The sequence below is a fragment of the Chiloscyllium plagiosum genome, unplaced genomic scaffold (genome assembly GCF_037043375.1).
Source record: "Chiloscyllium plagiosum isolate Xiang-an unplaced genomic scaffold, Cpla_swu_hap1 HiC_scaffold_40, whole genome shotgun sequence".
In the NCBI taxonomy this organism is placed as follows: Eukaryota; Metazoa; Chordata; class Chondrichthyes; order Orectolobiformes; family Hemiscylliidae; genus Chiloscyllium; species Chiloscyllium plagiosum.
In genome coordinates this window covers 62,981,790-62,995,418 of record NW_028270178.1, presented here as the reverse complement: position 1 = coordinate 62,995,418, position 13,629 = coordinate 62,981,790, and the positions used below count along the sequence as shown (strand labels likewise).

The 13,629-nt window shown below is 44.9% G+C and overlaps 1 long non-coding RNA gene across 2 annotated transcripts in view; it reads right to left on the bottom strand.

The window, feature by feature from the left end:
• LOC148138578 (uncharacterized) overlaps positions 1 to 13,629 on the bottom strand; it is a 43,258-nt gene that overhangs the window by 16,588 nt on the left and 13,041 nt on the right. The window contains exons 6-7 of one of the 2 annotated variants that reach the window (XR_015753947.1): positions 6,299 to 6,376; positions 3,974 to 4,082 (exon numbers count right to left, since the gene is read on the bottom strand). This is a non-coding gene — a long non-coding RNA (uncharacterized LOC148138578). The remainder of the gene's footprint in view (positions 1 to 3,973; positions 4,083 to 6,298; positions 6,377 to 13,629) is intronic. The other variant, XR_015753948.1, reaches the window with a different exon arrangement.

Genomic DNA, 13,629 nt, shown 5'->3' with positions numbered 1-13,629 from the left:
AATGAACCTGAACTCCAATGTCTCTTTGTTCAGCAACACTCCCCAGGACTTTACCATTAAGTGCATAAGTCCTGTCCTGATTTGCCTTTCCAAAATACAATAGCTCACATTTATCTAAATTGAACTCAGTCTGCCATTTTTCGTTCCAATGGCCCATCTGAACAAGATCCTGTTGTATTCTGAACTAACTTTCTACACTGCCCACTACACCTCCAATTTTAGTGCCTTCTGACCATATCTCATATATGCACATCCAAGTCATTTATTGAAGGCCCCAATATCCATTGCTGCAGCACACTGCTGCTCACAGGCCTCCAGTCCACAAAGCAACCCTACATCACCACTCTGTCTCCTACCTTCAAGCCAGTTTTGTATCTAAATGGCTCGTTCTCCCAGCATTCCATGTTATCTAACCTTGCTAACCAGTCTGCTTTGTGGAACCTTGTTCAATTCCCATGGAGACAACGTTCACAGGCTGCCATCATCAATTGTCTTTGTCACTTCTTCAAGAAACAAAACACACTCAAGTTAGTGAGACCCGATTTTGCACAAACAAAGCCACTTTAACTCTCCCTAATCATTTCCAAATACACGTATATCCTGCCCTTTAGAATCCCTTCCAACAACCTGCCTGCCACTGACTTCAGGCTCACTGTTCTCTTGTTCCATGGGCTCTCCTTACCACCTTTTTAAAAATAATGGCACCTCACCTGTCGCTATCAATGATACAAATGTCTCAGGAGAGGCCCAACAATCTTAATGGAGGACAGAGGGGGTTAGGGAGGATATTCTAGAGGTTTGTGTCCTTGGCAGCTCCAATCGTGGAGTGATGTAGGTGGGGAATAGCTGTCAACGGAGACAATTAGTGGTTAATCGTGGGTAGTGTGTAATGGCAGGCAATGTGATAACAATGTGTGTGAGTTAAGGTTGGAGGGGTGGGGTTCAAGGGCAGTGGTGTCGGAAGTAGAGGAGATACACTGGAGGGCATTGTTGACCACATGAGAGGGGAAATTGCAGTCCTTGAAATATGGTCCATTTGGTATGTTCTGGAGTGTTCTGCCAGCTTGCATCAAGCTTCACTGGAACACTGCACCTAAGCATGAGACAGATGTTGGCCAGGGAACACACTCATGTGTTAAAGTGGCAGGCAACCGGGAGCTCAGGGTCTTTTTTGGCCTGAGAGAGAGCACAGAATGATCCAAATTGCACTTCATTTCTTTGTAGGAACTGTCAGATTTAGTCCCAATCACCCAATTCATAATGTTAACCTGTAAACTCCTTATGGACTCAAATCCTAGCACCTTTACAGGTGGAATGTTCCAAATTCTGATAACTCTGTTCATTGAGAAAAAGATGCCCTAAGATCCCTTTTAAATCTTTTCCCTCTCATCTTAAGCCTGTGCCCTCTAGTTCTGAACCCACAGAACCTGGGAAAAAGTCCCTGACTGCTCACCTTATCCAGATCCATCATGATTTTATAAACATTTAAGGTCACCTCTCAGTCTCTAACTCTCCAGGAAAATAGTCCCAACCTATTCAGCATTTCCCAATAGCTCAACGCGTCCAACCCTGGCAAAGTCCTTGCAAACCTTTTCTGAAACCTTTGAAGTTTCACAACATCATTCCTAGAACAGGGAGATTGGAACTGAAAACAGAATCCCAGAAGAGCATTAATCAATGTCCTGTACAACCACAATATGGCGTCACAACACCTGCATTCAATGCATTGACCAATAACGGGGAATGTACCAAACACTGCATTCACTACCCGCCTACCTGTGACTCGACTTTCAAGGAACTATGAACCTGGACTCCAAGGTCTCTTTGTTCAGCAATGCTCCCCAGACCTTACCATTAAGTGCACAAGTCCTGCCCTGACTTGCCTTTCCAAAATCCAACAGCTCACATTTATCTAAATTGAACTCCATCTGCCATTCCTTGCTCCATTGGCCCATCTGATCAAGATCCTGTTGAATTCTGAACTAACCTTCTTCACTGTCCACTACATCTCCAATTTTGGTGCCTTCTGTAAACCTACTGACCATACCTTACACATTCACATCCAAGTCAATTATTTAAGGACCCAATATCGATCCTTGTAACACACTGCTGCCCACAGGCCTCTAGTCCGCAAAGCAACCGTCCATTACCACCCTCTGTATCCTACCTTCAAGCCAGTTTTGTATCCAAATGGCTTGCTCTCCCTGTATTCCATGTTATCTAACCCTGCTAACCAGTCTGCTTTGTGGAACCTTGTTGAATGTCCACATAAACAACATTCACCGCCTGGATTAATCAATTTTCTTTGTCACTTCAAAACATTCAGTTAAGTTAGTGAGACATGATTGTGCATGTACAAAGCCACATTGACTCTCCCTAATCATTCCTTACTTTTCCTAATAGATGGATATCCTGTCCCTCAGAATCCCTTCCAACAACTTGCCTGCCACTGACTTCAGGCTCACTGTTCTCTTGTTCCATGGCCTCTCCTTACCACCTTTTTAAAATAATGGCACCTCACCTGTCGCTATCAACGATACAAATATCTCAGGAGAGGCCCAACAATCACTTCCCTAGATTTCCAAAAGGTTCTGGGATACACCTGATCAGATCCCAGGACTTTATCAACCTTGATGCCATTTAAGACATCCAGTACTACCTCCTCTGTAACATGGACACTTTTCAAGTTCTCTCTGTTTATTTCTCCAAACTCTCGAGTTTCCATATCCTTCTCCAGTAAAAAATGACATGAAATATTCACATATCTTTCCCACTCCCTGTGGTTCCATAGACAGCCTTGTTGATCTTTAAGGGGTCCTATTCTCTGGTCCAGTTAATCTTTTGTCTGTGATATATTTGTTTAATCTCTTTGGATTCTACTTAAACCAGTGCCTGAAGGTATTTCATGTCTTCTTTTTGCTCTCCTGATTTCCCTCAAGTATAAAAGCGTGATCCTGTACTCCCAATTCCTCTGCCTCTGCCATATCTGCTCCCAGGAGGAGCAATTCCACCCCAGGACATCCCAGAAAGGCCTCCTACTTCAAGGACCACAATTTCCCTCTCACTTGATCAACAATGCCCTCCAATGCGTACCCTCCACTTCCTGCACCTCCACCTTTATCCCACCACTTCAACCACAATAAGATTATAACCCTGCAATCTTCACCTTCCACCTCACTAATCTCCAGATACAGTGCATTAACCTCTGTTATTTCTGCTACCTAAAGTCTGATCCCACCACCACAAATATATTTCCCTCTCCACCCCTATCTGCGTTCCACAGAGACCATTCCCTCAGCAACATCCTTGTTAGGCCCACCCCCTCCAACCAACCCATGCTCCACACCCTTGACCCTCCCTTGCCGCCACGGGAGATGTACAACATGCGGCCACACCTCCTTCTGACCTCTGTCCAAGACCCGAAAAGGATCTTTTCACATTAGGCAGAGATTTCTCCGCACATCCCAAAACCTCATCTACTCCATCTGGACACTATGGGAAATTTAACATGGTTCATCCAACTAACCTACACATCTTTGGACTCTGGGAACAAGCTGGAACACCCGAAGGAAACCCTCACAGACACTGGGGAGAACGTGCCAACTCCAACACAGAGTCGCCCGAGGCTGGAATCAAACCCAGGTCCCTGGTGCTGAGGAAGCAGCGCTAACCACTAAGCCACAATATCTTTGGTGCTGATGTGCTACCCCACTGATAACTCAGTCACTCACCCTGCCTCATTTCCTAAGAGGCAGCGATGACGGAGTGAAATTATCGCTAGACAGTTAATCCTGAGAACCAGATAACGTTCTGGAGACCTGGGTTTGAATCCCATCACAGCAGATTTTGGAACGTGAATTCAATAAATATCTGGAAAAATTAATTTTGTGACAACAATGAATCCATTGTCAATTGTTGGGAAATCCCATCTGGTTCACTCATGAGCTTTAGGGAAGGAAAATGCCATCCTTACCTGGTCTGGTCTGCATGTGACTCCAGACCTATAGCAACGTGGTTGATTCTTAACTGCCCTCTGGTTAAACGAAGCAATAAATGCTGGCCGAGCCAGTGACAGCCTCATCCTGTGAATGAATAAAGAAAACAGGTCAAGTTTTGTTCCTTCTCTAGTAGGTACATCCTACAAACTGAATCTGAAATGTTCTCGTACACACTGAACAAATACCTTTCCATCCAAGCCCTTCACACTACAGCACTCCGAGGCCATGTTGGTAAAGTTAAAACCCTTATCATTGTATCCATATTATTCTTACAGATAACTGAGGTCTCCTGGTAAAATTGTGTCTCAATTCCCCGCTGACTATTGGGACAGAGTCTATAATACAATCCCAATAAGATGGTCATCCCTTTCTTATTTCTCAGTACCACCCAAGTAACTTGCCTGGATGTACTCCCAGGAATATCCTCCCGAAGCCCAGCTGTAATGTTATCCCTAATCAAAGACGCCAGTCCCCCTGTACTGTTGCCCCCTTTCTATCGCATCTACACCCTGGAATATTAAGCTGCTAGTCCTATCCATCCCTGAGTGATGCCTCTGTAATTGCTATAATATCCCAGTGCCATGTTCAAAACCATACCCTGAGCACATCTGCCTGACCTGTCAGGCCTCTTGCACTGAAATAAATTCAGTGTAACTAGTCCGTCCCACTTTATTCTGTGGCTTGCTCTTGCCTGCCTTGACAGTCTAATCTGAACAGTACCAGCCTCGGACATCCCTCTTTTCTCACTATCTCTTTAGGTTTGCCCCAACTCCCTCACTGGTTTAATGCCTCCCGAGTGGAACTAGCAAATCTCCCTGCTCATCAGGACCCCATGCTTTCCCCTTCCTATGCCATTGGTACCAATGTACAATGTCCTCCCACTGGCTATTCTCCCCTTTGAGAATATTCTGCACCCTCTCCGAGGCATCCTTGACCCTAGCATCATGGAGGCACCACCCCATTCTGATGTCTCACTGTCAGCTGCAGAAATGGCAGACTGTGCCCCTGACTAGAGTGTCCCCTATCACCATCGTTTGCGTGGAACTGGATATACCTTATGTTAGAGCCAGTCTCAGTTGCAGTAACTTGGCAGTCAGTGCTATATTCCCCTGAAAGTCTATTACCCCCTACATTTTCCAAAACAGTACACTTGTTTGAGCTGGGGATAACCACTGGATATTCCTGCAGTACTTGCCTACCCCTCCTAGCTTTCCTGGAGGTAACCCATGTACCTGACTGTATCTGCAGTATCCTGCAATCCTGAGACTGCCACCTATCACACCCCTGACCCCTGTCAATTCCTCACTGCCTTTAATCACTCCTCCACCAATCCATGTGATCTGATAGGATTTGCAAAAACACTTCCTGCTGACACAATCATCAGGATCATTGAAACTCTCTCTAATCTCCCACATCCGACAGAAACAGCACACCACTCTACAACAGGCCATCTCTCCGCCTTAACAATCTACAGACCAAGACAAAGGCACAGTCTTACTGCTCGAAAAATACTGCCCGAGAATAACTTAATGCTTACGCTTTATATTTTAAACATTTAAACAACAGACCGAAAGACATGAAAAAGAAACCCTCACCTTTCTCACTATTAATATAATAAAACCGTCTAAAATTGATGTTTCAAGAGACTGAAACCCACTGAGCTGATCCCGGCTGTGAGCAGCTCAGAGAGCAAGGTCTCTCTGAGGGCAGCTGTGAAATGTCACTGTTTGTTTCTCTTTTCTCCAAGCTGCATTTCCAGAGAGGTTTATACCTTCACAAGTAGTCAGCTGGGAGAGGTCACTGCTCGGTTTTATTCACTGGAGGTTGCCTTTGCTGCCCAGACCAGTATTTATTGGCCACCTTTATGTGTCTTGGAGAAATGGTGGTGAACGGCCTCCCTGAAATGCTGCAGTCCATGTACACCACAGTGATGTTTGGACAACAATCCCCCACTAGACCCACATCCCTCTCTGTCTCTGTAATCCCCCTCCGGCTTCAGAAATTGCATGTGTGTAATTTTACCTCAAATTGTACACGGAGAATGATGGAGCTTTTTTAAAAAATAATATATTGCTAAAAAGGGAGGCAATGGCCAGATGATACTTCTTGCTAGACGAGTAAAATGAGCAATCTTCCGAGGATTACGGTTAGATGGTAGCATCATGGCTGATGGTGGCATCTGATATCAATAAAATCTCGAATGAAAAGGCTAATGATGACCATGAAACTATTGTCGACTGTTAGGAAAAAACCCATCTGGTTCACTAATGCCCTTTAGGGAAGGAAACTGTCATCCTCACCCGGTCTGGCCAACATGTGACTCCAGACCCACAGCAATGTGGTTAACGACCAACTGCCCTCAGGGTAAACATCCACATCTGAGTGAATAAACAAAAAGAGATTTATATTTAAATCACAGAGGAAAGCTTTTTTAAAAACAAAATTGTGTTTTCAAACTTTAAAAAAAAATCACCTTGGTCGGATGGCACTATAGACGCTGCAATAATCAGGGAGAACATAAGGAACAAATATACAGAGAGATCTCCGATATACAGTCACAACAATAAGGTTATAGTAGTAGGTGATTACGATAGTGTGAAAGGTTTGGTTGGTAAAGAATGTGTTAAATGAGTTCAAGAAATGTTCTTTATCAATATTTAAATGTTCCTATCAGGAAGCAAGCAACACCTGACCTTTTCTTGTCTGATCAGACAGGGCAAGTGACGGAAGTGATAGGACAGGAACAGTTTGGGTGAGAGGTAATTGTGGGCACCATGGAGAAATAGTTGTGTAATCGATAACTACAGGTGAGCTGCCTGATGACTGGAGAGTGGCTAATGTTGTACCTTTGTTAAAGAAGGGATATAAGGAGCAGCCTAGGAACTGTAGACCTCAGTGGTGGGTAAGCCGCTGGAGGCGATTCAGAAGGATAGGATTTGCATGTATTTGGAGAGTTAAGGAATGATTAGGGACACTCAACATGGTTACTTAACAGGGTGTCTCACAGACTTGATTGAGATTTTTAAGGTAGTCACCAAGAAGATCGATGAGGGCAGATTGGCAGACATTGTTTATTTGGACTTTAGTAAAGCCTTTAAAAAGGTTGTGCAGGGGAGACGAAGTTGTAAAGTTCGATCCCATGGGATTCAGCAAGAGCTTGCCAACTGGATACAAAATTAGCTTAACAATAGGAGACAGTAATAGTAGAGGGTTGTTTTTCACACTGGAGGCCCGTGACCAGCAGTGTTCTCCAGGAATCGGTGCTGGGTCCATTTTTGTTTGTCATGTGTGTAGATGGTTTGAATTAGAATACACAAAGCATGGTTTGTTTGTGGGTGACATCAAAAACTGTTAAGGTAGACAGTAACAAAAGGTTATCCACGAATACAGAGGGATCCTGATCAATTGGGTGAATGGGCTGAAATGTGGCAGATGGAATTTAATTTGAATAAATGTAAGATATTATATTTTATAAAACAAAATCTCCTTTAGCCTCATTAATTAATTACACTAATTAAAAGTAAGGCCTTGAGTAGTGATGTGGAACAAAGAAACCGAGGGGTTCAGGTCTTTGCAGTTTGTGTCACATGTAGACAGGGTGGTTAAGTGGGTGTTTAGCACGCTTACCTTCATTGCTCAGACCTTTAGGTATAGGAGTTGGGACACTATCATGAGGTTATACATGATGTTGGTGAGGCCTCTTCACTGTGTTCAGTTCTGGTCCCCCTGTTAGAGGAAGGATGTCATTAAATTGAAAAAGGTTCAGAAGATGTTTCCCAGGATGTTGCCATGAACGGAGGGATTGTTTTAGAAGGAGAGGATGGATAGGCTGGGATGTCTGTCACCGGAGAGCAGGAGGTTGAGGGGTGACCTTATTAGAGGTTTATAAAATCATGGAGTGTGTAGACAAGATGAATGGCTGCATGGGAGGGGGATTCAAGACACCGGTGCATACAGTTTGAGAAGAGATGACAAAGATTTTAAAAAGACATGAGTTTTTCTATTTTTGCACTTATGGGTTGAACTCCCAGAGGAAGTGGTAGCTGTGAACACAATTACAATACTTAAACGATATTTGGATAAGTACATAAATAGGAAATATTTGGAGGGATATAGGCCAAGCAGAGGCAGGTGTGATTAGTTTAGGTGGAATTATAGTCGACATGGATTGGTTAGACCACAGGGTCCATTTCCATGATATATAACTTTGAAACTCTAACTCTCGGTGTCTTCGTGTTCACAACTCTCCCTATCACTGTCACCTCATGAAGCTTCACAACTCTTCCTTATCTCTGCTATCATAAGCATCTCTGTAACATCCTCCAATCACACAATCCTCCCTATCTCTGTAATCTCGATCCCCACAAATCTCTCTGCTAAGTGCCTTTCTGTAATTCCAGCCTTGAGGATAGCCCATTTTTAACTCAGATTCCTGCACCCTGAGCTCCAGAATTTCCTACTAAACCTCTCTGCTCATTTGCCTCCCCAAAACATTAACCAATCATCTATCATCTATTCTAATATCAAAAAGGTATGTGATGATCGCAGTGGGTCTGTGTGCTTGATGACCAATATGGAGAAGATGGGGGCATTGTGTTCAACAGTTTTATACCAGAGACTCTGACCCCATTTTATTCCGTGTTTCTCAGTGATTCCCTCTTTTTGAAGCAGACATGAGTGAGAAGCAGTGGAGAATGTAAATGATACATGGTCTGCATAGTGAGAGGATTCCACCACCACTGGCTGTTTACCCTCCAGCTCCACAATGTCCAATAACCTATCCATGCTATCGCGGATCCTGGCACCAGGGAGGTAACATACTATCCTGGATTCATGTCTGTGGCCACAGAAGTGCCTATCTGTACCTCTGACTATTGAATCCCCGTTACTCTCTTTCCTCCGTTCGGTGCAGAATCCGAAGCGGGATACAGTATCTGTTTGATAATGGGATGATCACTGGGAACTCCTGCATTTCCTTCCTGAGCCTTTTACTTGATCTGATAGTCATCCATTCCCTTTCCTAACTCACTGAACGTGCTGTCCATAACATCCTCAGTATTGCAGATGCTCCACAGTGAGTCCACTCACAGCTTCAGATCTGAAAAGCAGTTTCCCAGTAACTGCAGATGGGCACACTTCCTGCACATATTGTCGCCAGGGACACTGGAAGCATCCCTTATTTCCCACATTGTGCAAGAGGAGAACACCGCGGATCTGAGGTCTCCTGTAACAATGTCTCTCTAGATACAGTTAGTTCTCCCATCGCGAGAACATTAATGAGCTAGCAACCTTTCTTCACTTCAAGCATGTCCATTATAATCTAAATCCCCGACCTTTACTTAAGCTGACATGTTATACTTTAAAACCTGTTACAAAATATTCAGCAGGTATCTCATAAAAATTGGCTATTCCCATTGGGAGCATATGAATTTCTGAACGGCCTGAACTAAACCTGAGTTTCAGCATCACCTTCTCCCTGTCTCACCTCACTGTTTTCACCCAATTCCAAAACACACTCACTGAGCCAAGCAGCACTCTCAGTGCAGCCCTGTCATTTTCAGTTGTCAGAATCTGGAACATTCCACCTGAAAAGATGCTGGAATTTTAGTTCATAAGGAATTTGAGTCCATAAGGAATTTTAGTGGGTAGTTTGCAGAGAACTGAAAATAAGGAGTTTACAGGTTAACATTACGAAGTGGGTGATTGGGGGACTAAATCTGACAGTTGCTGCAAAGAGATGAGGTGCAATTTGGATAAATCTGTGCTCCCTCTCAGGGCAATATCTCCTTCCTCAGCTGCAGGGCCCAGAACAGAGCACACACCCAAAGGGTGATCCAGCCACAAATTTGTCCATCTCTCTGATTTTTGCTTGACAAAAGTATTGAAGATATTTTCTCACAGACAGAACAGACAAACCTTTCTGTTTTCACAGTTAAATGCCAATTATATTCAGGTCCTGATGTCTCTGCTGACTGTAAAAACCTGTTTCTGAGATCCCAGTCTCAATTAATATCCCATAAAATGAATTCACACAACAACACTCACAGTCAGTGCAGGATGAATAGTAAAGACAAATATTTATCTTGCACCTAACCTACACATCTCTGAAAACTCTGGGCAATTTAGCTCCCAGTGCAATGGCAAAGGAGATAGGGGTTAAAGAGTGAATAATAGGTGGGGACAGAGCCCAAAGGAACATTTGGAAAGAAAAAGGACTGGATAGCGATCTGGCTGGGAGTGCGCATAGCTGTTAATGGAGGGAACAGGAACTGGTGTCTAGCAGCATCTCAGTGGATGGGATGGAAATGGTGGCTGATGTACATTTAGCCGCAAAAAAGACCCTGAGCTTCCAGTTGCCTGCCACTTCAACACACGAGCCTGTTCCCTGGGCAACATCCCTGTCTCATACTTACTGCAATGTTCCAGTGAAGCTTGATACAAATTGGCAGAACACTCCAGAACATAGCAAATGGCTCCGTATTTCAATTACAGCAATTTCCCCTCCCATGTGGTCAACAATACCCTCCACCATATCTCCTCTACTTCCCACACCTCCACCCTTGAACCCAACTACTTCAACTGCAACAAGGATAGAATCCCCCACGTCCTCACATTCCACCCAGGTACAACACATCATCCTCCACCATTTCCACCACCTACAATCAGACCCCATCAGAGATATATTTCCCTCCCCAGTCCTTTCAGCATTCCTCAGAGACCATTCTCTCTGTGACTTCCTTGTTCGATCCACGCTCCCCACGAACCCATCCTCCACTCCCAGGCACCTTCGCTCGCCATTGCAAGAGGTGGAAAACCTGTGCCCACACCTTCCCCTCACCTCCATCCAAGACACCAAAGGATCCTTCCACATTCAGCAGAGATAGTTCTTACATTCAAACACCTCACCTATTGAGTCCTTTGCTCTCGATGTGGTCTCCTCTACAGTGGGGAGACAGGATGCCAACTTGCGGAATATTTCAGGGAACATTTCTGGAACACATGTACCAACCAACCCCACTGCCCTGTGGCCGACACATTCAACGGACCCTCCCACTCCGCCAAGGACATGCAGGTTCTGGGCTGCCTCCATCGCCAAATCAAGCCACCCGAAGCTTGGAGGAATAACACCTCATCGTCCGCCTTGGGACCCTTCAACCACACAGCATCAATGTTTCCTCATCTCCCCTCACCCCACCTTATCCTAGCTCCAACCCTCCAACTCGGCACTGGCCTCTTGAACTGACCCACCTGTCCATCTTCCTTCCCCATTATCCACTCCACCGTCTCACCATTACCTCCCACCTGCATCTACCTATTGCCTTCCTAGATCCTTTCCCCCCCAGCCCTACACACCCCCTCCTATTTATCTCTCAGCACTCTTTCCCACACCGCACATTCCTGATGAAGGGCATATACTAAAACGGCAATTCTCCAGCTACTTGGATGCTGCCTGACCTGCTGTGCATTTCCAGTGCCACATGTTAACGAAGCTGGAAGAACAAAACCTCATCACTCACTCGGGGACCCTTCAGCCCTTTGGCCTCAATATCAAATTCAATAATTTTAGATCCTGAACTCTCCCACGTCCTAGCATCCTAGCCCCCTACACCCCACACACCAGGCCTTGTTATTACATAGCCTGCTATTACACACTATCTGTGATTAGCCACCAACAGTCCCCATGAACAGCTATTCACTCTCCCCCAGCCAGATCGATATACACTCCTTTGTCCAATGTCTCCTATCTCTCTCTTTGCACTCTATTCCCAATCATTTACTCTTTTACCTATACCTTCTGCATATAAACCAACATTTTTCCCTCAGTCACATCAGTTCTGAGGAAGGTTCATAGGTTCAGAAATGTTAACTCTGACTTGTCTTCACAGATGCTGCCAGACCTGCTGAGCTTTTCCAGCACTTTCTGGTTGTTGTTTATCATTTCCATCATCCACAATTTTTTCTGGTTTTTATTTAGCGGGAGCTTGTAATTCATGTCAAGCAGCCTACACCGTGTGTTTATAAACCGCCCCAGTACCCACAAACTCCATTTTTCTCCCAGTCTATGCCACTCCCTTCACACTCACTGAGTCCCCACTCACAGTGACACTGCGCCTGCACAGCTCATGGTCACGTGCTGGCCTGCTGGCCACACCCCTCATTCACTTCTATTGGCTGGAGGATCACGCCAACTCTCCTATTGGTCTGCAGCTGTTGTCAATCACCTGGGCCCCATTGTGTCATGTTGGTGGGATCCTCCCATAAGTGTTGGAGGCTGAAGGGTGACCTCATTGAGTTTTATAAAATCATGAGGGGCATGAATGGGATAAATAGACAGGTCCAGAACGAGAGGTTTAAGTTGACAGGGAAAATATTTAAAAGGGACCTAACGGGCTTCTGTCAATCAGAGGTTGCTACATGCATTGAATTTTCGGTCAGGACACGTGGTGGAGCCTGGTACAATTACCCCATCTGAATGGGTATATGAATAGAAAGGGTATAGAGGGATATATGCCAAGTGCTGGCAAATAGGACTTGATTAGGTTAAGACATCTGGTCAGCATGGACGAGTTTGACAGAAGGGTCTGTTTCTGTGCAGTACATCTCTATGGCTCGATGGCTCTGCGGTGGGATGAGCTTCATCATTCACAGCGAATGGGGCATTATCACAGGGTATAGGGGCTGGGGGCTAGTCAGCCTATTGGGGCTGTACTCTCTCCCTCTGCAGATGCTGCAAATCTGTCCCAACTCCCCTCCCAACTGTCCATAGCCTTCCAAATCTTTCCTTAAAAAGTTGAATTCCACATTTGTTTTGACACTAACTGTTGAATCTGCATTCAGCTCTTGTTCAAACTGTTCCAGATGCTCAGAACTGACTCAGTAAAATAATCTTCTCATTTTTACCTTGCATTATTTGCCAGTTACATGAATGCAGTTACTAAAAATTGTGACAAACTTTCTACTTTCCCTCTCTGTCAACTAAATATCCTGGAGACAAATCTGCTCCTGGTCGAAATCACGACAGGGGGAGGTTGAATAGGCTGGGGCTGTTTTCCCTGGCGTGTCGGAGGCTGAGGAGTGACCTCACAGAGAAACATAAAATCATGAACGGCATGGACAGGATAAATAAGATAAATAGACAAAGTCTCCTCCCTGGAGTGGGGGCTTCCAGAACTAGAGGGCATAGGTTTAGGGTGGAGGGGAAAGATATAAAAGAGACCTGAGGGGCAACGTTTACACACAGAGGGTGGTACGTGTGTGGAATGAGTGGCCAGAGGAAGTGGTGGAGGCGAGTACAATTGTAACATTCATAGGTATATGAATAGGAAAGATTTGGGGGGAAAATGGGCCAGGTGCTGGCAGGTGGGACTAGATTGGGCTGGAATATCTGGTTGGCATGGATGGGTTGGACCGAAGGGTCTGTTTCTGTGCTGTATGTCTCTGTGATGAATTTTATCCAAATAGCTAGTTCTCCCCGTATTCTATGATGTTGAACTTGCTAACCAGTCTGTTGTTATGTGGAACATTGTGTCTTCCTGAAGTCCGAGTTAACGATGTCCATGCACAAAGCCATGCTGATTCTCCCCAATTATTTGCCTTTCCAATTACATGCAAATCCTGTCCCTTAGAATCC